Source organism: Ranitomeya imitator, chromosome 1, assembly GCF_032444005.1.
Source record: "Ranitomeya imitator isolate aRanImi1 chromosome 1, aRanImi1.pri, whole genome shotgun sequence".
NCBI classification, from domain to species: Eukaryota; Metazoa; Chordata; class Amphibia; order Anura; family Dendrobatidae; genus Ranitomeya; species Ranitomeya imitator.
Window position 1 is genome coordinate 577647239 of NC_091282.1, and position 25709 is coordinate 577672947.

General features: G+C 56.0%; 1 non-coding gene and 1 pseudogene across 1 annotated transcript; both read left to right on the top strand.

Moving 5' to 3' along the window:
* Positions 1 to 811: 811 nt before the first annotated feature.
* LOC138660009 (5.8S ribosomal RNA) lies at positions 812 to 963 on the top strand. Its single transcript, XR_011317515.1, has one exon. It is a non-coding gene; the product is annotated as a 5.8S ribosomal RNA (ribosomal RNA).
* A 12985-nt stretch (positions 964 to 13948) lies between these two features.
* Positions 13949 to 14089, top strand: LOC138660016 (5.8S ribosomal RNA; annotated as a pseudogene).
* The last annotated feature ends 11620 nt before the right edge of the window (positions 14090 to 25709 follow it).

Below are 25709 nucleotides of genomic sequence, written 5' to 3' on the forward strand. Positions count from 1 at the left end.
GATTTCCCTTCCTCCGGGTGCCCTTCCCGCTGCGGGGCTTCCTATCTGGCTTCTCTCCCTCGATTGATTAAGTCCCTGGCCTTTGTACACACTGCCCGTCGCTACTACCGATTGGATGGTTTAGTGAGGTCCTTGGATCGGCCCCGCCGGGTTCGGCCAAGGCCCATGGTGGAGAGCCGAGAAGACGATCGAACTTGACTATCTAGAGACAGTAAAAGTCGTAACAAGGTTTCCCTAGATGAACCTGTGGAAGGATCTTTAATGGGCGAGTGAAAAATACCGATGAGGTGCAGATCAGGAGGCCAGCCGCCCGCCAAATCCCCGAAGGGTACCGAACGTGATGGGGGCGGTGGTAGGTCTCTTTCTGCTTCGCCAGGGCGCTCCGCAGGGTGGGGACGGTGAGGGCACGTGAGGACAGCGGGCGGGCGACGTCGGGAGGGTGCGGGGAGCCCCTCTCGCTCCGTCGCCCAGGAAAAAGACGCCCGGCCTCGCGCCGACGATTGTTGCCCTGCCGCTGCCTGCCGAGGAAAAATAAGAAGCCCCCCGCGTACGCGAAAGGCCGTCCCGGGTACCATTCTCCTGTGCGCTCACACACCCCTCCCCGGGGTATGTGGGTCTGGGCGGTAGGTTGAGAAGCCTCGAGCCCTCCTTTGTTCTCCTCCCCGCTGGAGGGAGGGACGGGGAGGCCGAGCGCCCGGGCAACAGGGCCGAGATTTGAAAACAACCCTCCAAAGCATCCCAGTCTTTTGCGGCCGGCTGACACGAGAGTGAAAAGGGGGGCGCCTCCGAGTGTCCCCAAACCAGAAAGCGCGACTCTTAACGGTGGATCACTCGGCGCGCGCGTCGAAGAACGCAGCTAGCTGCGAGAATTAAGTGTGAATTGCAGGACACATTGATCATCGACACTTCGAACGCACCTTGCGGCCCCGGGGTGCTCCCGGGGCTATGCCTGTCTGAGGGTTGCCCCTCCATCTATCGCCTCCATGGCGCAGCTGGGGTCCCCTCGCAAGGGTGACAACGAGGGAGGCCTGAGGCTCCGTGCCCTGATGGTCTCTTCTCCTTTATCCCTTACGTCCCCCCAAGGCCAGACTCACCTGCCCTGGGCCCACCTGATGGGGTTTACCATCGTCACTCCCCCCGTTGCGACGTGAAACCCTGTGGCGCAATGAAGGTGAAGGCCGGGGCGCTCCGGCCGAGGTGGGATCCCGCCGCCCGCTCCGGGGGGTTGACACGGCGGGTGCACCATCGGCCCGCCTCTGTCGGGGAGGTGGAGCATGAGTGCGCGATAGGACCCGAAAGATGGTGAGCTATGCCTGGGCAGGACGAAGCCAGAGGAAACTCTGGTGGAGGTCCGCAGCGACCCTGATGTGCAAATTGGTCATCTGGGTATAGGGGCGTTTGTAGATGTGCTTGGCCCGTACGGGGATCGAACCCACGACCTTGGTGTTATTAGCACCACGCTCTAACCAACTGAGCTAAATGGCCATAGGTGTGGTCCCTGGGTATAGGGGCGAAAGACTCACGGAGACCACGGGCAGACGTACAGGGGCCTGATCAACCCCTGGACCGTACGGGCTGCTGTGCCTGCCGCAGGCGAGAAGCGAGAACCCCTTCGGGGCACGGAGACTACAACCGGACGTACGGGGGTCTGACCCACCCCTGGACCGTACGGTCTGCTGGCTGCTGTGCCTGCCGCAGGCGAGAAACGAGAACCCCTTCGGGGCACGGAGACCACAACCGGACGTACGGGGGTCTGACCCACCCCTGGACCGTACGGTCTGCTGGCTGCCGTTCCTGGTGCAGGCGAGAAGCGGGAACCCCTTCGGGGCATGGAGACCACAACCGGACGTACGGGGGTCTGATCCACCCCTGGACCGTACGGTCTGCTGGCTGCCGTGCCTGGTGCAGGCGAGAAGTGGGAACCCCTTCGGGGCACGGAGACCACAACCGTACGTCCGGGAGTCTGACCCACCCCTGGACCGTACGGTCTGCTGGCTGCCGTGCCTGGTGCAGGCGAGAAGCGGGAACCCCTTCGGGGCACGGAGACCACAACCGGACGTACGGGGGTCTGATCAACCCCTGTACCGTACGGGCTGCTGGCTGCCGTGCCGTCCTCAAATTGCTTGGCCTAAACAAAAGTCAATTTTTTGTGACAACAGTGATGACCGTGACATAGCACTGGAGGTGTACCCCAAGACAGTGACCTAAGTGTGGGTGAAGTCTGTGGTTCATGGGCGGAAAGTTGAATTTTGGGTGAAAAACCATACTTTCACACTTTGAAAATTTCAGACATGTGTCAGACTTCCAGGCAGGGGGAAACTGCTGGAGGTGTACCGAGGACACTTCCAGAAGCCTGGGGAAGCTTTTCTGGAAGAGTCCTTGACACTTGGAAAATTTTGGGCAATTTTCTGAGAAAAAAAAAAATCACATTTCCCCTTACCCCCCACCCAAGAGGGGCTTCAATATGTTGCAGAGTACCCCGAAAGGGTCCCCAAAGTGGGAGAAAAGTGAGGCAAGTCAAAGAGGCAAAGATGAATGTACATTTGAATAATTTTATTAATGTCAGATAAAAATTGACATATTCACAAGGGCTTTGTTCTCCTGATTGGGATGAGCCGAATATTCTTGAGACTATACTCCTCAGTAGAATCGGATGACTCGGTATCACTTTCCGTGAGGTCTACCACCTCGTTATCCAATTCACTGGTTGATGCCATTACTGGCGACATAATTTTTGCGTCCTCATGATTTCCTGCGTTGAACACTAGCTCTTGGGCACGGCACATATCGGTCAGGGTCTTCTCCCGGTAAACTCTCTCGGCCACATCGTTTGTATGTGCCAAGTAGCGTGCAAACAAGCGCTTTTCGCAATCTGTGTATTGTGACAAAGTCCATGTCTCGCAAATCCGCCGTACAAGGTGGCTGGTGATGTTTGGGAGGTTGTAGCTACGGAGGAAAGCACATTGTTAGTACCGGTTGCTACTTATGGCTGTGGGTCACTTGACTTGTGGCTACCTTACCTTGAATGGTATCGTCTGAGTCTCATGGATGGATTTTTTATGACCTTCCCGGTACACGTCACGAAAAAGTTTGTGATAATCTTTCGGCCAAAGGTAAAGACCGGTCTGACATATTCCGCATACGCATTGAACCACTGAAAAAGAAAAAAAATATATATATGTTACTCTCCAGTCTGGGGGCACCCCTCCAAAAGGTTTTACATGGGGACAAGAGAGTGTTTTGCTCCCCACAATGAGTGGGGTTGCCTGGGTTCCCTGGCTTTGAGAAAAGCTTACCGATTCCTCTTCCTCTGAAAGTACAAAAGTTGCTACCTGAGAGGTGGAGCACTTGTGAGTCTTCACACCCACAATTGTCTTGCGTCTTCCTTGGTACGTGTGATGGATCCTCTCATTCCACTCTGAAACCTACGATGTGAAAAAAAAAGGTGGAAAAATATTGAACCGGTTCAGCAAATACCGCTGACCCACAGGGCCCGACGACTTACCGTCATGTTACGAACAACACCTGGTCTTTGGAGATGTTTTAGAATCAGAAGGGCCTCGAGGTACAGTACCACTTCCCGGCGATCTACTTCTGATCCGCCATCTGTCACAGCCTCGATGCTAGCTAGAAATGTTGGCCTTGCCTCCTCCAGTATAATCTGGCAGTCCTTGGGTGACTTTGATGGCTTCATCAATAGATCGTACCTGTGGGGAAAAATAAAGGCAATTAACCAACATCCAAGGTTTGGTAACAATGCGCTGAATATTGGCTCTTTTGAACGGTGTACCTTTTACTTACAGACTCTCGGCAGGCTCCCTTGTACAATGATTTCTGAAGGTCTGTTGTAAAATTCATGAACACTTCGCATGCCTTATAAAGTTGAGGATTCTCTAGTCTCAGTTTGGTAGCCCTCATCTGATACATGGTAAATCTCCGTATATGCTTCAACATTTTGAGGGAGGTCTGGCTCGATAGATGGAGTTTTCCAAGTTGTTGAAAAAAATTATTAACCTGGTTTGGTTTTACGAGGTACTCCAGAGTTACAGATTTTGGGTTCACAAAAAATAGAAACCGTGCTACGTTTGATACCTCCTGTTGACAGTTTGGGACCCCATGGGTAACTGTTAGGTACGAGTGGAACCCCTTTAACATGGGGTGATTCAATGAGTGACGCTTGTACAATCCGGCGGCCTTGGTAGCCGTGCGGTTTTTGTCTTTCCATTCCCTTTTCTGGATACTTAAATTGCTGCCATCCATGACCTCCTCATTGCCTATGCGGTCAGAAATGCTCCCTGTGTGGTCAGGCTCAGGGCACGGGTCTCCCTCCCGACTGTCTACCGGCCGTAAAAGGAAAGGCACATCCATCTCATCCGAATCTAGCTTTGGCGTGGGGCATGGGTCTCCCTCCCGACTGTCTACTGGCCGTAAAAGGAAAGGCACATCCATCTCATCTGAATCTAGCTCTGGCGGGGGGCACGGGTCTCCTTCCAGACTGTCTCCCGGCCGTAAAAGGAAAGGCACATCCATCACATCTGAATCTAGCTCTGGCATGGAGCCTGGGCGGAGCTCCGGATTGTCAGTTGGTACCTGAGCGGGCCCTTCACAGGTCAGTGGTGTGATTTGTGACTCAAACCTAGGCTTGTTTGCTATCAAAAAGCCGCGACCTTCTAAGAAGGCTACAGTCTCCTCCAAGGATTGGAGGGGCTTGAGCTCACTGAATTGGATTGTTGTCCCCTTGTTGGCGATACAGCGAAGTTGATACTTTGCGGAGGCTATGGCGGTTTTTATCTCCGAATCACCGTGTGACCTCAGGCATACCCTTCTCAGATGTGTGGATATATATTTGGTTACCCTGTGGCACACGGGGCATGTAAGTGGTGTCCGTGGGTGCCTGCGGGGGAGACACAAGCAATAAAACCGGTCACCTTGCCAGCAAGTGTACAACTCCACTACAAGGTACATTCATGTGTCTCTACGTGGCCGACAAATGTCTTCTACTCACCGCTCCATTGCGAAGGGTTTCCCGCAGTCAAACAGAGCGTCTCGTAATAGTTTATTAAAGTGCCGTGTTTCTCTGTGTCTTGAACTGTGGCAAATGATTTTCCTCCGCGCGAGTCAGCCACGCAGGTGAAAGACGCCAGCTGAGGTGATTGAAATTAACCGGATGTGTTTTGCCGTACTCTGATATAGGTCACCACGGGGGTTGAGTCAGCCCAGGGGGTGGCACCTCCACGGTCGCTAAACATCCGTAGGGTTGATGATATATCCCTCACCTGATCCACCTGCTGTAATCACCTATACGGCATCACGGGGGATGACTCAGCCCCAGGGGTGGCACCTGACCGGATCCACCTGCCATAATCGCCTATACGGCATCACGGGGGATGACTCAGCCCCAGGGGGTGGCACCTACACGGCTGTCGATCAGTCATATCTGTAACGGATTGGGTACTAACTGGATCCATCGATCCCAGTCAAAGCACGGTGGCTCACTTGTTAGCGCTGCGGCCTTGCCGAGCTGGCGTCTCGGGTTCGAATCCTGTTGTGTCATACATTCAGAAAGGGAAAAATCTCAGGTGTTATGTCAAGGACACTTCCTTAGACATTTTTAGAAAAATTTTGAGACAATCCCGATTTTGTAAAAAAAAAAAAATCTCACATTTTCCCTACTTCAACCTCATGGGTCGTCAATATGTTGTAAAGTACCCCAAGATAGAGACCCAAGTGTGGGTAAAGTGTCTGGTTCATGGGCACAAAGTTGAATTTTCAGTGAAAATTTGTCGGAAATCCGCTGTGGACATTGGCTGGGCGCGTGACCCGAATGAGAGAGGCGAATCTGGGTGACCCGAGCTTGGCAGGACCCTTCCCACGGGGGTCCTGGTTCTCTGGAGGTAATCACTGTCAGAAGGGCACATCTTGAGTCCTCACCCAGGTGAGGGCTCTCGGAAGGCGGACGCCCTTCTGTCTTTGTCCCCCCAGAGCAGGCTCGGTGTTTATCGGAAGTCTTCTGCGGACGTTGGCTGGGCGCGTGACCCGAGTGAGAGAGGCGAATCTGGGTGACCCGAGCTTGGCAGGACCCTTCCCACGGGGGGTCCTGGTTCTCTGGAGGTAATCACTGTCAGAAGGGCACATCTTGGGTCCTCACCCAGGTGAGGGCTCTCGGAAGGCGGACGCCCTTCTGTCTTTGTCCCCCCAGAGCAGGCTCGGTGTTTATCGGAAGTCTTCTGCGGACGTTGGCTGGGCGCGTGACCCGAGTGAGAGAGGCGAATCTGGGCGACCCGAGCTTGGCAGGACCCTTCCCACGGGGGTCCTGGTTCTCTGGAGGTAATCACTGTCAGAAGGGCACATCTTGAGTCCTCACCCAGGTGAGGGCTCTCGGAAGGCGGACGCCCTTCTGTCTTTGTCCCCCCAGAGCAGGCTCGGTGTTTATCGGAAGTCTTCTGCGGACGTTGGCTGGGCGCGTGACCCGAGTGAGAGAGGCGAATCTGGGCGACCCGAGCTTGGCAGGACCCTTCCCACGGGGGTCCTGGTTCTCTGGAGGTAATCACTGTCAGAAGGGCACATCTTGAGTCCTCACCCAGGTGAGGGCTCTCGGAAGGCGGACGCCCTTCTGTCTTTGTCCCCCCAGAGCAGGCTCGGTGTTTATCGGAAGTCTTCTGCGGACGTTGGCTGGGCGCGTGACCCGAGTGAGAGAGGCGAATCTGGGCGACCCGAGCTTGGCAGGACCCTTCCGACGGGGTTCCTGGTTCTCTGGAGGTAATCACTGTCAGAAGGGCACATCTTGAGTCCTCACCCAGGTGAGGGCTCTCGGAAGGCGGACGCCCTTCTGTCTTTGTCCCCCCAGAGCAGGCTCGGTGTTTATCGGAAGTCTTCTGCGGACGTTGGCTGGGCGCGTGACCCGAGTGAGAGAGGCGAATCTGGGTGACCCGAGCTTGGCAGGACCCTTCCCACGGGGGGTCCTGGTTCTCTGGAGGTAATCACTGTCAGAAGGGCACATCTTGGGTCCTCACCCAGGTGAGGGCTCTCGGAAGGCGGACGCCCTTCTGTCTTTGTCCCCCCAGAGCAGGCTCGGTGTTTATCGGAAGTCTTCTGCGGACGTTGGCTGGGCGCGTGACCCGAGTGAGAGAGGCGAATCTGGGCGACCCGAGCTTGGCAGGACCCTTCCCACGGGGGTCCTGGTTCTCTGGAGGTAATCACTGTCAGAAGGGCACATCTTGAGTCCTCACCCAGGTGAGGGCTCTCGGAAGGCGGACGCCCTTCTGTCTTTATCCCCCCAGAGCAGGCTCGGTGTTTATCGGAAGTCTTCTGCGGACGTTGGCTGGGCGCGTGACCCGAGTGAGAGAGGCGAATCTGGGCGACCCGAGCTTGGCAGGACCCTTCCCACGGGGGTCCTGGTTCTCTGGAGGTAATCACTGTCAGAAGGGCACATCTTGGGTCCTCACCCAGGTGAGGGCTCTCGGAAGGCGGACGCCCTTCTGTCTTTGTCCCCCCAGAGCAGGCTCGGTGTTTATCGGAAGTCTTCTGCGGACGTTGGCTGGGCGCGTGACCCGAGTGAGAGAGGCGAATCTGGGCGACCCGAGCTTGGCAGGACCCTTCCCACGGGGGTCCTGGTTCTCTGGAGGTAACCACTGTCAGAAGGGCACATCTTGGGTCCTCACCCAGGTGAGGGCTCTCGGAAGGCGAACGGCCTTCTGTCCCTGTCCCCTAGAGCAGGCTCGGTGTTTCTCTGTAGGATGTCCCCACCGGTTTGGTTTTTGTGTTCCGAGATGTATCCTTGCAGCTTGGCCGAAACAAACATTTGCCGTTTTCGGTGGCGACAGCCATGACCGCGGCGAAGCACTTTGGGCGCGGCCGGGATGCGCACACCCCGCTCACCACGTTTCAGTCGCTGGCTGAGTGGACTCCGTAGGGGGGCTTAATAGTCGGCCCTGTGGAAGTCGGAGGGGGGCTTAATAGTCGGCCCTGCGGAAGTCGGTGGAGGGCTTAATAGTCGGCCCTGCGGAAGACGGAGGGGGCTTAATAGTCGGCCTGTGGAGGTTGTCTGTGGGCTTAATAGTCACCCTGAGTACGCCATAGCGACTCTCCAAGGTGGGGGCACAGTGTGCGTTCCATGGGCGGAAAGTTTAATTTTGAGCGAAAAACCGTATTTTCGCACTGTAAAAAATGTCAGACTTCCAGGCGGGGGAAAACCGCAGGAGGCGTACCGAGGAGGCTTCCAGGAGCCTGGGGAAGATTTTCCAAAAGTGTCCTTGACACTTAGAAATATTTTGAAAAAAATCACGATTTTGTGAAAATTGACACGTTTCCCCTACTTCCACTCCAGGGGGGCGTCAATATGTTGTGAGGTACCCCAGGACAGTCGCCTAAATGTGGGTGAAGTTTGCGAGTCACGGGCGCAAAGTCGAATTTTGGGTGAAAAACCGCGTTTTCATACTCTAAAAATTTCAGACAAGTGTCAGACTTCCAGGCAGGGAGAAACCGCAGGAGGCGTACCGAGGAGGCTTCCAGGAGCCTGGGGAAGATTTACCAAAAGTGTCCTTGACACTTAGAAATATTTTCAGAAAATCACGATTTTGTGAAAATTGACACGTTTCCCCTACTTCCACGCCAGGGGGGCGTCAATATGTTGTGAGGTACCCCAGGACAGTCGCCCAAATGTGGGTGAAGTTTGCGAGTCATGGGCGCAAAGTCGAATTTTGGGTGAAAAACCGCATTTTCATACTCTAAAAATTTCAGACAAGTGTCAGACTTCCAGGCAGGGAGAAACCGCAGGAGGCGTACCGAGGAGGCTTCCAGGAGCCTGGGGAAGATTATCCAAAAGTGTCCTTGACACTTAGAAATATTTTGAAAAAATCACGATTTTGTGAAAATTGACACGTTTCCCCTACTTCCACGCCAGGGGGGCGTCAATATGTTGTGAGGTACCCCAGGACAGTCGCCCAAATGTGGGTGAAGTTTGCGAGTCACGGGCGCAAAGTCGAATTTTGGGTGAAAAACCGCATTTTCATACTCTAAAAATTTCAGACAAGTGTCAGACTTCCAGGCAGGGAGAAACCGCAGGAGGCGTACCGAGGAGGCTTCCAGGAGCCTGGGGAAGATTTTCCAAAAGTGTCCTTGACACTTAGAAATATTTTGAAAAAATCACGATTTTGTGAAAATTGACACGTTTCCCCTACTTCCACGCCAGGGGGGCGTCAATATGTTGTGAGGTACCCCAGGACAGTCGCCCAAATGTGGGTGAAGTTTGCGAGTCACGGGCGCAAAGTCGAATTTTGGGTGAAAAACCGCATTTTCATACTCTAAAAATTTCAGACAAGTGTCAGACTTCCAGGCAGGGAGAAACCGCAGGAGGCGTACCGAGGAGGCTTCCAGGAGCCTGGGGAAGATTTTCCAAAAGTGTCCTTGACACTTAGAAATATTTTGAAAAAATCATGATTTTGTGAAAATTGACACGTTTCCCCTACTTCCACGCCAGGGGGGCGTCAATATGTTGTGAGGTACCCCAGGACAGTCTCCCAAATGTGGGTGAAGTTTGCGAGTCACGGGCGCAAAGTCGAATTTTGGGTGAAAAACCGCATTTTCATACTCTAAAAATTTCAGACAAGTGTCAGACTTCCAGGCAGGGAGAAACCGCAGGAGGCGTACCGAGGAGGCTTCCAGGAGCCTGGGGAAGATTATCCAAAAGTGTCCTTGACACTTAGAAATATTTTGAAAAAATCACGATTTTGTGAAAATTGACACGTTTCCCCTACTTCCACGCCAGGGGGGCGTCAATATGTTGTAAAGCACCCCGAGACAGAGACCTAAGCGTGGGCAAAGTTTGGGTCTGATGGGTGGAACACTGAAAAAAACGCGATTTTCCACTTAGAACAAACATAGAACTTTCAGACTTCCAGGCGGGGGGAAAGCTCTGAAGCTGTACCGAGGACACTTCCATGGCCCCCGGATCGATTTTCAAGAACGAGTCCTTGGGACTTTGAAATTTTTCGGCGATGCGTTTTTGGCTTCCGGGAGCCGCAGAACGTTGGGAAATTCGTTCCGCTCGCCGGCTCCAGGTGTTTCGGGCTAGTCCAGGCCCCAGCTACGCCGCCTGGCCGCCAAATTTCGCAAAATCGAAAAAAAAAAAAATAGAACCGGAATGAGGAATTTCTGGCCGCCGGATCCGCCGCACAGCTCCAGGAAGTCGGACACTTTTCGGCTTCGCTCCCTTAAAGTGGGGGTCGGTGTTTCGCCATGCAAATACCCACTTTTGCACACCAGCTGCAGGATATAGGAGAGAGGGGTACCTCTCGGGCCCGACTGATTTCCGATGTTTTCGTGGTTCCTCAAGTCGGGTAGGCGGTTTGGCGAGTACCCCCCTGTTTGCATGGAAGTCCGCCCTCGCGTCGACACCAGGCTTCCGCGGCTCCAGGGGGACTCTTGCCGGTCGTCTGCCCCAAGTCAGAGACGCGTTTCCCGGGTCGCCTGAGCCTGAACGGACCCTCCCCAAGCGTGTTCTGGTTCTCCGAGGGTGACGGATGTCAGAAGGGAGGCAGATCTGGAGTCTTCGTCCCGAGGAGGGCTCCAGGAGGGCGGATTGCACCCCCTGACTCGGTCCCCTCAGAGCAGGCTTGGCGTTTCTCTGCGTCGGATGTCTCCCGCTTCCACGCCACCGGGGAGACCTATGAGAGAATCGCACTGTGACCCGGATTCCGTCTCGAGGGCGCCCGTAGCGTGTCGGAGAGGTACCTCCAGGACTATCGGGCATGTTTCTTCCCCGTCTCCCCGAGGGGAAGGATGGCAGCGGGTGGGGTTTCTCACCCATGCCCCCCACCGGCTCTTCCTCCGATCGATTTGGCTCAGCGCTCCCGGGTGGGGAGGTGGTGCCGCTCGCTCGGCCCGGGCTTTGGAGCCCGCGTCGGTCTAAGGCGGGCGGTCTCCTTCCTCTTTTACCCCCCGGGATTCAGGCACGCATCCTTGGGCGTGCACGCCGGCAGTCGCCTCCCGTTCGCAGGACGGTGGCTGCCGTGCAGAGGGGGAGTTTGACCCGAACTGTGGTACGGCAGGGGTCTGACGACCCGCGCGGGTGAATGGCGGGGCGCCCACCCACCTCGGCGTGGGGGCCCGTCGTCCGAATCGCTCCCCGCGCGGGGTAGCACAACGATCTTCTCCGAGGGCGGCCCTTTGACTTCCAGATGCGCAGCTCGCCCGCGGAGGCCCGTGCCGACCCCCACCCAGCGTCCGATGGGCGGCCTCCGCGGTGGGCATCGGCGAGAGCGGCGGCGGTGGGTGGCGCTTCCACGCCACCGCCGAGCTCCGCGTTCTCCAGTCTTTTCCCGAGCCCCTACGATAGTGGGGGGACGACAGACGCGTGGGGAGGCAGGCGGAGTGGGTTCTCACCGCGTGGTGTGCCCGGCCGAACGCCGTCGCCTTCCCCGCTCGTCCGACGTCCTCCGAGGCGGCTCGGAAGGGAGCGCGAGAGGGAGAGAGCGAGAGAGAGAGAGAGAGAGAGAGAGACCAAGCGGACGCCCCAGAGCGAGAAGGGAGGATGGAAAAGGGAGAGACGAGTGGGGCAAAAAGAGTTTTGGCGAAGGGGAGTACCCGGCGAACTGCCGCCCCGGGCTTCTTCTGTTTTCAACAGCGGAGGCACGGCTTTGGGGGGGAGACGCCGCTCGGTTGGGGCTCCTTTGAGGTTACGGGCAAGAGCCCGGGACGAGGGACTACGCCATAGGGCGACGCCGACACGGCCAGGCCAACTGCGCCCCCCGTGCGACCTCCGCGTCGCTGGCGGGCTCTGCGCCTGAGCCGCGGTGGACCCCGACGGCCAGCCCCCCTCTCCCACTCCTCGCGCCCGTCCGCCGGTGGGTCGAGGACCCCCCGCGGCGGAGGCAGGTCTAAGCCAGACGGAGGCCTCGCATAGGCCCCCCACCGCCCTGGCCCCTCTCCCCAGCAGCGACTCTGTGTGTCGCCCCGGGAGCGGTGGGTCACGAGGCAGGGTGGCCGTGGCGTCCTCCGAAGGCCAGTCACCTACGGCCCTCCCCGTGCAAGGGGTGGTTTTTACAACAGATGCCCTCCGATCGGGAGGCCGGGTCTAAGCCAGATGGTGGCGCCGCATAGGCCCCCCACCGCCCTGGCCCCTCTCCCCAGCAGCGACTCTGTGTGTCGCCCCGGGAGCGGTGGGTCACGAGGCAGGGGAGCCGTGGTGTCCTCCGGAGGCCAGTCACCTCGCCCTCTCCGTGCAAGGTGGGTTTTTTTCCAGACACCCTCCGCATCGGCCGCCTCGCACCGTACAGCGTGCACGATCTCCCCAGCGGCACTGCACTCGCCGTTCAGGCTCCTTTTTTTTTTATTTTTTTCTCCGCAAGGTGACTCCCCGGGCTTCTTCTGTTCTCAACAGCGGAGGCATGGCTTTGGGGGGAGACGCCGCTCGGTTGGCTTCCTTTGAGGTTACGGGCAAGGGCCCGGGACGAGGGACTACGCCGGAGGGCGACGCCGACACGGCCAGGCCAACTGCGCCCCCCGCGCGACCTCCGTGTCGCTGGCGGGCTCTGCGCCTGAGCCGCGGTGGACCCCGACGGCCAGCCCCCCTCTCCCACTCCTCGCGCCCGTCCGCCGGTGGGTCGAGGACCCCCCTCGGCGGAGGCAGGTCTAAGCCAGACGGAGGCCCCGCATAGGCCCCCCACCGCCCTGGCCCCTCTCCCCAGCAGCGACTCTGTGTGTCGCCCCGGGAGCGGTGGGTCACGAGGCAGGGCGGCCGTGGCGTCCTCCGAAGGCCAGTCACCTACGGCCCTCCCCGCGCAAGGGGTGGTTTTTACAACGGATGCCCTCCGATCGGGAGGCCGGGTCTAAGCCAGATGGTGGCGCCGCATAGGCCCCCCACCGCCCTGGCCCCTCTCCCCAGCAGCGACTCTGTGTGTCGCCCCGGGAGCGGTGGGTCACGAGGCAGGGGAGCCGTGGCGTCCTCCGGAGGCCAGTCACCTCGCCCTCTCCGTGCAAGGTGGGTTTTTTTTCCAGACACCCTCCGCATCGGCCGCCTCGCACCGTACAGCGTGCACGATCTCCCCAGTGGCACTGCACTCGCCGTTCAGGCTCCTTTTTTTCCTCCGCAAGGTGACGCCCCGGGATGCCCGCCTGCTGGCACGGACGACGAGGAGGATTTCCCTTCCTCCGGGTGCCCTTCCCGCTGCGGGGCTTCCTATCTGGCTTCTCTCCCTCGATTGATTAAGTCCCTGGCCTTTGTACACACTGCCCGTCGCTACTACCGATTGGATGGTTTAGTGAGGTCCTTGGATCGGCCCCGCCGGGTTCGGCCAAGACCCATGGTGGAGAGCCGAGAAGACGATCGAACTTGACTATCTAGAGACAGTAAAAGTCGTAACAAGGTTTCCCTAGATGAACCTGTGGAAGGATCTTTAATGGGCGAGTGAAAAATACCGATGAGGTGCAGATCAGGAGGCCAGCCGCCCGCCAAATCCCCGAAGGGTACCGAACGTGATGGGGGCGGTGGTAGGTCTCTTTCTGCTTCGCCAGGGCGCTCCGCAGGGTGGGGACGGTGAGGGCACGTGAGGACAGCGGGCGGGCGACGTCGGGAGGGTGCGGGGAGCCCCTCTCGCTCCGTCGCCCAGGAAAAAGACGCCCGGCCTCGCGCCGACGATTGTTGCCCTGCCGCTGCCTGCCGAGGAAAAATAAGAAGCCCCCCCGCGTACGCGAAAGGCCGTCCCGGGTACCATTCTCCTGTGCGCTCACACACCCCTCCCCGGGGTATGTGGGTCTGGGCGGTAGGTTGAGAAGCCTCGAGCCCTCCTTTGTTCTCCTCCCCGCTGGAGGGAGGGACGGGGAGGCCGAGCGCCCGGGCAACAGGGCCGAGATTTGAAAACAACCCTCCAAAGCATCCCAGTCTTTTGCGGCCGGCTGACACGAGAGTGAAAAGGGGGGCGCCTCCGAGTGTCCCCAAACCAGAAAGCGCGACTCTTAACGGTGGATCACTCGGCGCGCGCGTCGAAGAACGCAGCTAGCTGCGAGAATTAAGTGTGAATTGCAGGACACATTGATCATCGACACTTCGAACGCACCTTGTGCTCCCGGGGCTATGCCTGTCTGAGGGTTGCCCCTCCATCTATCGCCTCCATGGCGCAGCTGGGGTCCCCTCGCAAGGGTGACAACGAGGGAGGCCTGAGGCTCCGTGCCCTGATGGTCTCTTCTCCTTTATCCCTTACGTCCCCCCAAGGCCAGACTCACCTGCCCTGGGCCCACCTGATGGGGTTTACCATCGTCACTCCCCCCGTTGCGACGTGAAACCCTGTGGCGCAATGAAGGTGAAGGCCGGGGCGCTCCGGCCGAGGTGGGATCCCGCCGCCCGCTCCGGGGGGTTGACACGGCGGGTGCACCATCGGCCCGCCTCTGTCGGGGAGGTGGAGCATGAGTGCGCGATAGGACCCGAAAGATGGTGAGCTATGCCTGGGCAGGACGAAGCCAGAGGAAACTCTGGTGGAGGTCCGCAGCGACCCTGATGTGCAAATTGGTCATCTGGGTATAGGGGCGTTTGTAGATGTGCTTGGCCCGTACGGGGATCGAACCCACGACCTTGGTGTTATTAGCACCACGCTCTAACCAACTGAGCTAAATGGCCATAGGTGTGGTCCCTGGGTATAGGGGCGAAAGACTCACGGAGACCACGGGCAGACGTACAGGGGCCTGATCAACCCCTGGACCGTACGGGCTGCTGTGCCTGCCGCAGGTGAGAAGCGAGAACCCCTTCGGGGCACGGAGACTACAACCGGACGTACGGGGGTCTGACCCACCCCTGGACCGTACGGTCTGCTGGCTGCTGTGCCTGCCGCAGGCGAGAAGCGAGAACCCCTTCGGGGCACGGAGACCACAACCGGACGTACGGGGGTCTGACCCACCCCTGGACCGTACGGTCTGCTGGCTGCCGTTCCTGGTGCAGGCGAGAAGCGGGAACCCCTTCGGGGCATGGAGACCACAACCGGACGTACGGGGGTCTGATCCACCCCTGGACCGTACGGTCTGCTGGCTGCCGTGCCTGGTGCAGGCGAGAAGTGGGAACCCCTTCGGGGCACGGAGACCACAACCGTACGTCCGGGAGTCTGACCCACCCCTGGACCGTACGGTCTGCTGGCTGCCGTGCCTGGTGCAGGCGAGAAGCGGGAACCCCTTCGGGGCACGGAGACCACAACCGGACGTACGGGGGTCTGATCAACCCCTGTACCGTACGGGCTGCTGGCTGCCGTGCCGTCCTCAAATTGCTTGGCCTAAACAAAAGTCAATTTTTTGTGACAACAGTGATGACCGTGACATAGCACTGGAGGTGTACCCCAAGACAGTGACCTAAGTGTGGGTGAAGTCTGTGGTTCATGGGCGGAAAGTTGAATTTTGGGTGAAAAACCATACTTTCACACTTTGAAAATTTCAGACATGTGTCAGACTTCCAGGCAGGGGGAAACTGCTGGAGGTGTACCGAGGACACTTCCAGAAGCCTGGGGAAGCTTTTCTGGAAGAGTCCTTGACACTTGGAAAATTTTGGGCAATTTTCTGAGAAAAAAAAAAATCACATTTCCCCTTACCCCCCACCCAAGAGGGGCTTCAATATGTTGCAGAGTACCCCGAAAGGGTCCCCAAAGTGGGAGAAAAGTGAGGCAAGTCAAAGAGGCAAAGATGAATGTACATTTGAATAATTTTATTAATGTCAGATAAAAATTGACATATTCACAAGGGCTTTGTTCTCCTGATTGGGATGAGCCGAATATTCTTGAGACTATACTCCTCAGTAGAATCGGATGACTCGGTATCACTTTCCGTGAGGTCTACCACCTCGTTATCCAATTCACTGGTTGATGCCATTACTGGCGACATAATTTTTGCGTCCTCATGATTTCCTGCGTTGAACACTAGCTCTTGGGCACGGCACATATCGGTCAGGGTCTTCTCCCGGTAAACTCTCTCGGCCACATCGTTTGTATGTGCCAAGTAGCGTGCAAACAAGCGCTTTTCGCAATCTGTGTATTGTGACAAAGTCCATGTCTCGCAAATCCGCCGTACAAGGTGGCTGGTGATGTTTGGGAGGTTGTAGCTACGGAGGAAAGCACATTGTTAGTACCGGTTGCTACTTATGGCTGTGGGTCACTTGACTTGTGGCTACCTTACCTTGAATGGTATCGTCTGAGTCTCATGGATGGATTTTTTATGACCTTCCCGGTACACGTCACGAAAAAGTTTGTGATAATCTTTCGGCCAAAGGTAAAGACCGGTCTGACATATTCCGCATACGCATTGAACCACTGAAAAAGAAAAAAAATATATATATGTTACTCTCCAGTCTGGGGGCACCCCTCCAAAAGGTTTTACATGGGGACAAGAGAGTGTTTTGCTCCCCACAATGAGTGGGGTTGCCTGGGTTCCCTGGCTTTGAGAAAAGCTTACCGATTCCTCTTCCTCTGAAAGTACAAAAGTTGCTACCTGAGAGGTGGAGCACTTGTGAGTCTTCACACCCACAATTGTCTTGCGTCTTCCTTGGTACGTGTGATGGATCCTCTCATTCCACTCTGAAACCTACGATGTGAAAAAAAAAGGTGGAAAAATATTGAACCGGTTCAGCAAATACCGCTGACCCACAGGGCCCGACGACTTACCGTCATGTTACGAACAACACCTGGTCTTTGGAGATGTTTTAGAATCAGAAGGGCCTCGAGGTACAGTACCACTTCCCGGCGATCTACTTCTGATCCGCCATCTGTCACAGCCTCGATGCTAGCTAGAAATGTTGGCCTTGCCTCCTCCAGTATAATCTGGCAGTCCTTGGGTGACTTTGATGGCTTCATCAATAGATCGTACCTGTGGGGAAAAATAAAGGCAATTAACCAACATCCAAGGTTTGGTAACAATGCGCTGAATATTGGCTCTTTTGAACGGTGTACCTTTTACTTACAGACTCTCGGCAGGCTCCCTTGTACAATGATTTCTGAAGGTCTGTTGTAAAATTCATGAACACTTCGCATGCCTTATAAAGTTGAGGATTCTCTAGTCTCAGTTTGGTAGCCCTCATCTGATACATGGTAAATCTCCGTATATGCTTCAACATTTTGAGGGAGGTCTGGCTCGATAGATGGAGTTTTCCAAGTTGTTGAAAAAAATTATTAACCTGGTTTGGTTTTACGAGGTACTCCAGAGTTACAGATTTTGGGTTCACAAAAAATAGAAACCGTGCTACGTTTGATACCTCCTGTTGACAGTTTGGGACCCCATGGGTAACTGTTAGGTACGAGTGGAACCCCTTTAACATGGGGTGATTCAATGAGTGACGCTTGTACAATCCGGCGGCCTTGGTAGCCGTGCGGTTTTTGTCTTTCCATTCCCTTTTCTGGATACTTAAATTGCTGCCATCCATGACCTCCTCATTGCCTATGCGGTCAGAAATGCTCCCTGTGTGGTCAGGCTCAGGGCACGGGTCTCCCTCCCGACTGTCTACCGGCCGTAAAAGGAAAGGCACATCCATCTCATCCGAATCTAGCTTTGGCGTGGGGCATGGGTCTCCCTCCCGACTGTCTACTGGCCGTAAAAGGAAAGGCACATCCATCTCATCTGAATCTAGCTCTGGCGGGGGGCACGGGTCTCCCTCCAGACTGTCTCCCGGCCGTAAAAGGAAAGGCACATCCATCACATCTGAATCTAGCTCTGGCATGGAGCCTGGGCGGAGCTCCGGATTGTCAGTTGGTACCTGAGCGGGCCCTTCACAGGTCAGTGGTGTGATTTGTGACTCAAACCTAGGCTTGTTTGCTATCAAAAAGCCGCGACCTTCTAAGAAGGCTACAGTCTCCTCCAAGGATTGGAGGGGCTTGAGCTCACTGAATTGGATTGTTGTCCCCTTGTTGGCGATACAGCGAAGTTGATACTTTGCGGAGGCTATGGCGGTTTTTATCTCCGAATCACCGTGTGACCTCAGGCATACCCTTCTCAGATGTGTGGATATATATTTGGTTACCCTGTGGCACACGGGGCATGTAAGTGGTGTCCGTGGGTGCCTGCGGGGGAGACACAAGCAATAAAACCGGTCACCTTGCCAGCAAGTGTACAACTCCACTACAAGGTACATTCATGTGTCTCTACGTGGCCGACAAATGTCTTCTACTCACCGCTCCATTGCGAAGGGTTTCCCGCAGTCAAACAGAGCGTCTCGTAATAGTTTATTAAAGTGCCGTGTTTCTCTGTGTCTTGAACTGTGGCAAATGATTTTCCTCCGCGCGAGTCAGCCACGCAGGTGAAAGACGCCAGCTGAGGTGATTGAAATTAACCGGATGTGTTTTGCCGTACTCTGATATAGGTCACCACGGGGGTTGAGTCAGCCCAGGGGGTGGCACCTCCACGGTCGCTAAACATCCGTAGGGTTGATGATATATCCCTCACCTGATCCACCTGCTGTAATCACCTATACGGCATCACGGGGGATGACTCAGCCCCAGGGGTGGCACCTGACCGGATCCACCTGCCATAATCGCCTATACGGCATCACGGGGGATGACTCAGCCCCAGGGGGTGGCACCTACACGGCTGTCGATCAGTCATATCTGTAACGGATTGGGTACTAACTGGATCCATCGATCCCAGTCAAAGCACGGTGGCTCACTTGTTAGCGCTGCGGCCTTGCCGAGCTGGCGTCTCGGGTTCGAATCCTGTTGTGTCATACATTCAGAAAGGGAAAAATCTCAGGTGTTATGTCAAGGACACTTCCTTAGACATTTTTAGAAAAATTTTGAGACAATCCCGATTTTGTAAAAAAAAAAAAATCTCACATTTTCCCTACTTCAACCTCATGGGTCGTCAATATGTTGTAAAGTACCCCAAGATAGAGACCCAAGTGTGGGTAAAGTGTCTGGTTCATGGGCACAAAGTTGAATTTTCAGTGAAAATTTGTCGGAAATCCGCTGTGGACATTGGCTGGGCGCGTGACCCGAATGAGAGAGGCGAATCTGGGTGACCCGAGCTTGGCAGGACCCTTCCCACGGGGGTCCTGGTTCTCTGGAGGTAATCACTGTCAGAAGGGCACATCTTGAGTCCTCACCCAGGTGAGGGCTCTCGGAAGGCGGACGCCCTTCTGTCTTTGTCCCCCCAGAGCAGGCTCGGTGTTTATCGGAAGTCTTCTGCGGACGTTGGCTGGGCGCGTGACCCGAGTGAGAGAGGCGAATCTGGGCGACCCGAGCTTGGCAGGACCCTTCCCACGGGGGTCCTGGTTCTCTGGAGCTAATCACTGTCAGAAGGGCACATCTTGAGTCCTCACCCAGGTGAGGGCTCTCGGAAGGCGGACGCCCTTCTGTCTTTGTCCCCCCAGAGCAGGCTCGGTGTTTATCGGAAGTCTTCTGCGGACGTTGGCTGGGCGCGTGACCCGAGTGAGAGAGGCGAATCTGGGCGACCCGAGCTTGGCAGGACCCTTCCGACGGGGGTCCTGGTTCTCTGGAGGTAATCACTGTCAGAAGGGCACATCTTGAGTCCTCACCCAGGTGAGGGCTCTCGGAAGGCGGACGCCCTTCTGTCTTTGTCCCCCCAGAGCAGGCTCGGTGTTTATCGGAAGTCTTCTGCGGACGTTGGCTGGGCGCGTGACCCGAGTGAGAGAGGCGAATCTGGGTGACCCGAGCTTGGCAGGACCCTTCCCACGGGGGGTCCTGGTTCTCTGGAGGTAATCACTGTCAGAAGGGCACATCTTGGGTCCTCACCCAGGTGAGGGCTCTCGGAAGGCGGACGCCCTTCTGTCTTTGTCCCCCCAGAGCAGGCTCGGTGTTTATCGGAAGTCTTCTGCGGACGTTGGCTGGGCGCGTGACCCGAGTGAGAGAGGCGAATCTGGGCGACCCGAGCTTGGCAGGACCCTTCCCACGGGGGTCCTGGTTCTCTGGAGGTAATCACTGTCAGAAGGGCACATCTTGAGTCCTCACCCAGGTGAGGGCTCTCGGAAGGCGGACGCCCTTCTGTCTTTGTCCCCCCAGAGCAGGCTCGGTGTTTATCGGAAGTCTTCTGCGGACGTTGGCTGGGCGCGTGACCCGAGTGAGAGAGGCGAATCTGGGCGACCCGAGCTTGGCAGGACCCTTCCCACGGGGGTCCTGGTTCTCTGGAGGTAATCACTGTCAGAAGGGCACATCTTGAGTCCTCACCCAGGTGAGGGCTCTCGGAAGGCGGACGCCCTTCTGTTTTTGTCCCCCCAGAGCAGGCTCGGTGTTTATCGGAAGTCTTCTGCGGACGTTGGCTGGGCGCGTGACCCGAGTGAGAGAGGCGAATCTGGGCGACCCGAGCTTGGCAGGACCCTTCCGACGGGGGTCCTGGTTCTCTGGAGGTAATCACTGTCAGAAGGGCACATCTTGAGTCCTCACCCAGGTGAGGGCTCTCGGAAGGCGGACGCCCTTCTGTCTTTGTCCCCCCAGAGCAGGCTCGGTGTTTATCGGAAGTCTTCTGCGGACGTTGGCTGGGCGCGTGACCCGAGTGAGAGAGGCGAATCTGGGTGACCCGAGCTTGGCAGGACCCTTCCCACGGGGGGTCCTGGTTCTCTGGAGGTAATCACTGTCAGAAGGGCACATCTTGGGTCCTCACCCAGGTGAGGGCTCTCGGAAGGCGGACGCCCTTCTGTCTTTGTCCCCCCAGAGCAGGCTCGGTGTTTATCGGAAGTCTTCTGCGGACGTTGGCTGGGCGCGTGACCCGAGTGAGAGAGGCGAATCTGGGCGACCCGAGCTTGGCAGGACCCTTCCCACGGGGGTCCTGGTTCTCTGGAGGTAATCACTGTCAGAAGGGCACATCTTGAGTCCTCACCCAGGTGAGGGCTCTCGGAAGGCGGACGCCCTTCTGTCTTTATCCCCCCAGAGCAGGCTCGGTGTTTATCGGAAGTCTTCTGCGGACGTTGGCTGGGCGCGTGACCCGAGTGAGAGAGGCGAATCTGGGCGACCCGAGCTTGGCAGGACCCTTCCCACGGGGGTCCTGGTTCTCTGGAGGTAATCACTGTCAGAAGGGCACATCTTGGGTCCTCACCCAGGTGAGGGCTCTCGGAAGGCGGACGCCCTTCTGTCTTTGTCCCCCCAGAGCAGGCTCGGTGTTTATCGGAAGTCTTCTGCGGACGTTGGCTGGGCGCGTGACCCGAGTGAGAGAGGCGAATCTGGGCGACCCGAGCTTGGCAGGACCCTTCCCACGGGGGTCCTGGTTCTCTGGAGGTAACCACTGTCAGAAGGGCACATCTTGGGTCCTCACCCAGGTGAGGGCTCTCGGAAGGCGAACGGCCTTCTGTCCCTGTCCCCTAGAGCAGGCTCGGTGTTTCTCTGTAGGATGTCCCCACCGGTTTGGTTTTTGTGTTCCGAGATGTATCCTTGCAGCTTGGCCGAAACAAACATTTGCCGTTTTCGGTGGCGACAGCCATGACCGCGGCGAAGCACTTTGGGCGCGGCCGGGATGCGCACACCCCGCTCACCACGTTTCAGTCGCTGGCTGAGTGGACTCCGTAGGGGGGCTTAATAGTCGGCCCTGTGGAAGTCGGAGGGGGGCTTAATAGTCGGCCCTGCGGAAGTCGGTGGAGGGCTTAATAGTCGGCCCTGCGGAAGACGGAGGGGGCTTAATAGTCGGCCTGTGGAGGTTGTCTGTGGGCTTAATAGTCACCCTGAGTACGCCATAGCGACTCTCCAAGGTGGGGGCACAGTGTGCGTTCCATGGGCGGAAAGTTTAATTTTGAGCGAAAAACCGTATTTTCGCACTGTAAAAAATGTCAGACTTCCAGGCGGGGGAAAACCGCAGGAGGCGTACCGAGGAGGCTTCCAGGAGCCTGGGGAAGATTTTCCAAAAGTGTCCTTGACACTTAGAAATATTTTGAAAAAAATCACGATTTTGTGAAAATTGACACGTTTCCCCTACTTCCACTCCAGGGGGGCGTCAATATGTTGTGAGGTACCCCAGGACAGTCGCCTAAATGTGGGTGAAGTTTGCGAGTCACGGGCGCAAAGTCGAATTTTGGGTGAAAAACCGCGTTTTCATACTCTAAAAATTTCAGACAAGTGTCAGACTTCCAGGCAGGGAGAAACCGCAGGAGGCGTACCGAGGAGGCTTCCAGGAGCCTGGGGAAGATTTTCCAAAAGTGTCCTTGACACTTAGAAATATTTTCAGAAAATCACGATTTTGTGAAAATTGACACGTTTCCCCTACTTCCACGCCAGGGGGGCGTCAATATGTTGTGAGGTACCCCAGGACAGTCGCCCAAATGTGGGTGAAGTTTGCGAGTCACGGGCGCAAAGTCGAATTTTGGGTGAAAAACCGCATTTTCATACTCTAAAAATTTCAGACAAGTGTCAGACTTCCAGGCAGGGAGAAACCGCAGGAGGCGTACCGAGGAGGCTTCCAGGAGCCTGGGGAAGATTTTCCAAAAGTGTCCTTGACACTTAGAAATATTTTGAAAAAATCATGATTTTGTGAAAATTGACACGTTTCCCCTACTTCCACGCCAGGGGGGCGTCAATATGTTGTGAGGTACCCCAGGACAGTCGCCCAAATGTGGGTGAAGTTTGCGAGTCACAGGCGCAAAGTCGAATTTTGGGTGAAAAACCGCATTTTCATACTCTAAAAATTTCAGACAAGTGTCAGACTTCCAGGCAGGGAGAAACCGCAGGAGGCGTACCGAGGAGGCTTCCAGGAGCCTGGGGAAGATTTTCCAAAAGTGTCCTTGACACTTAGAAATATTTTCAGAAAATCACGATTTTGTGAAAATTGACACGTTTCCCCTACTTCCACGCCAGGGGGGCGTCAATATGTTGTGAGGTACCCCAGGACAGTCGCCCAAATGTGGGTGAAGTTTGCGGGTCATGGGCGCAAAGTCGAATTTTGGGTGAAAAACCGCGTTTTCATACTCTAAAAATTTCAGACAAGTGTCAGACTTCCAGGCAGGGAGAAACCGCAGGAGGCGTACCGAGGAGGCTTCCAGGAGCCTGGGGAAGATTTTCCAAAAGTGTCCTTGACACTTAGAAATATTTTGAAAAAATCACGATTTTGTGAAAATTGACACGTTTCCCCTACTTCCACGCCAGGGGGGCGTCAATATGTTGTGAGGTACCCCAGGACAGTCGCCCAAATGTGGGTGAAGTTTGCGAGTCACGGGCGCAAAGTCGAATTTTGGGTGAAAAACCGCATTTTCATACTCTAAAAATTTCAGACAAGTGTCAGACTTCCAGGCAGGGAGAAACCGCAGGAGGCGTACCGAGGAGGCTTCCAGGAGCCTGGGGAAGATTATCCAAAAGTGTCCTTGACACTTAGAAATATTTTGAAAAAATCACGATTTTGTGAAAATTGACACGTTTCCCCTACTTCCACGCCAGGGGGGCGTCAATATGTTGTGAGGTACCCCAGGACAGTCGCCCAAATGTGGGTGAAGTTTGCGAGTCACGGGCGCAAAGTCGAATTTTGGGTGAAAAACCGCATTTTCATACTCTAAAAATTTCAGACAAGTGTCAGACTTCCAGGCAGGGAGAAACCGCAGGAGGCGTACCGAGGAGGCTTCCAGGAGCCTGGGGAAGATTATCCAAAAGTGTCCTTGACACTTAGAAATATTTTGAAAAAATCACGATTTTGTGAAAATTGACACGTTTCCCCTACTTCCACGCCAGGGGGGCGTCAATATGTTGTGAGGTACCCCAGGACAGTCGCCCAAATGTGGGTGAAGTTTGCGAGTCACGGGCGCAAAGTCGAATTTTGGGTGAAAAACCGCATTTTCATACTCTAAAAATTTCAGACAAGTGTCAGACTTCCAGGCAGGGAGAAACCGCAGGAGGCGTACCGAGGAGGCTTCCAGGAGCCTGGGGAAGATTTTCCAAAAGTGTCCTTGACACTTAGAAATATTTTGAAAAAATCACGATTTTGTGAAAATTGACACGTTTCCCCTACTTCCACGCCAGGGGGGCGTCAATATGTTGTGAGGTACCCCAGGACAGTCGCCCAAATGTGGGTGAAGTTTGCGAGTCACGGGCGCAAAGTCGAATTTTGGGTGAAAAACCGCATTTTCATACTCTAAAAATTTCAGACAAGTGTCAGACTTCCAGGCAGGGAGAAACCGCAGGAGGCGTACCGAGGAGGCTTCCAGGAGCCTGGGGAAGATTTTCCAAAAGTGTCCTTGACACTTAGAAATATTTTGAAAAAATCATGATTTTGTGAAAATTGACACGTTTCCCCTACTTCCACGCCAGGGGGGCGTCAATATGTTGTGAGGTACCCCAGGACAGTCGCCCAAATGTGGGTGAAGTTTGCGAGTCACGGGCGCAAAGTCGAATTTTGGGTGAAAAACCGCATTTTCATACTCTAAAAATTTCAGACAAGTGTCAGACTTCCAGGCAGGGAGAAACCGCAGGAGGCGTACCGAGGAGGCTTCCAGGAGCCTGGGGAAGATTATCCAAAAGTGTCCTTGACACTTAGAAATATTTTGAAAAAAATCACGATTTTGTGAAAATTGACACGTTTCCCCTACTTCCACGCCAGGGGGGCGTCAATATGTTGTAAAGCACCCCGAGACAGAGACCTAAGCGTGGGCAAAGTTTGGGTCTGATGGGTGGAACACTGAAAAAAACGCGATTTTCCACTTAGAACAAACATAGAACTTTCAGACTTCCAGGCGGGGGGAAAGCTCTGAAGCTGTACCGAGGACACTTCCATGGCCCCCGGATCGATTTTCAAGAACGAGTCCTTGGGACTTTGAAATTTTTCGGCGATGCGTTTTTGGCTTCCGGGAGCCGCAGAACGTTGGGAAATTCGTTCCGCTCGCCGGCTCCAGGTGTTTCGGGCTAGTCCAGGCCCCAGCTACGCCGCCTGGCCGCCAAATTTCGCAAAATCGAAAAAAAAAAAAATAGAACCGGAATGAGGAATTTCTGGCCGCCGGATCCGCCGCACAGCTCCAGGAAGTCGGACACTTTTCGGCTTCGCTCCCTTAAAGTGGGGGTCGGTGTTTCGCCATGCAAATACCCACTTTTGCACACCAGCTGCAGGATATAGGAGAGAGGGGTACCTCTCGGGCCCGACTGATTTCCGATGTTTTCGTGGTTCCTCAAGTCGGGTAGGCGGTTTGGCGAGTACCCCCCTGTTTGCATGGAAGTCCGCCCTCGCGTCGACACCAGGCTTCCGCGGCTCCAGGGGGACTCTTGCCGGTCGTCTGCCCCAAGTCAGAGACGCGTTTCCCGGGTCGCCTGAGCCTGAACGGACCCTCCCCAAGCGTGTTCTGGTTCTCCGAGGGTGACGGATGTCAGAAGGGAGGCAGATCTGGAGTCTTCGTCCCGAGGAGGGCTCCAGGAGGGCGGATTGCACCCCCTGACTCGGTCCCCTCAGAGCAGGCTTGGCGTTTCTCTGCGTCGGATGTCTCCCGCTTCCACGCCACCGGGGAGACCTATGAGAGAATCGCACTGTGACCCGGATTCCGTCTCGAGGGCGCCCGTAGCGTGTCGGAGAGGTACCTCCAGGACTATCGGGCATGTTTCTTCCCCGTCTCCCCGAGGGGAAGGATGGCAGCGGGTGGGGTTTCTCACCCATGCCCCCCACCGGCTCTTCCTCCGATCGATTTGGCTCAGCGCTCCCGGGTGGGGAGGTGGTGCCGCTCGCTCGGCCCGGGCTTTGGAGCCCGCGTCGGTCTAAGGCGGGCGGTCTCCTTCCTCTTTTACCCCCCGGGATTCAGGCACGCATCCTTGGGCGTGCACGCCGGCAGTCGCCTCCCGTTCGCAGGA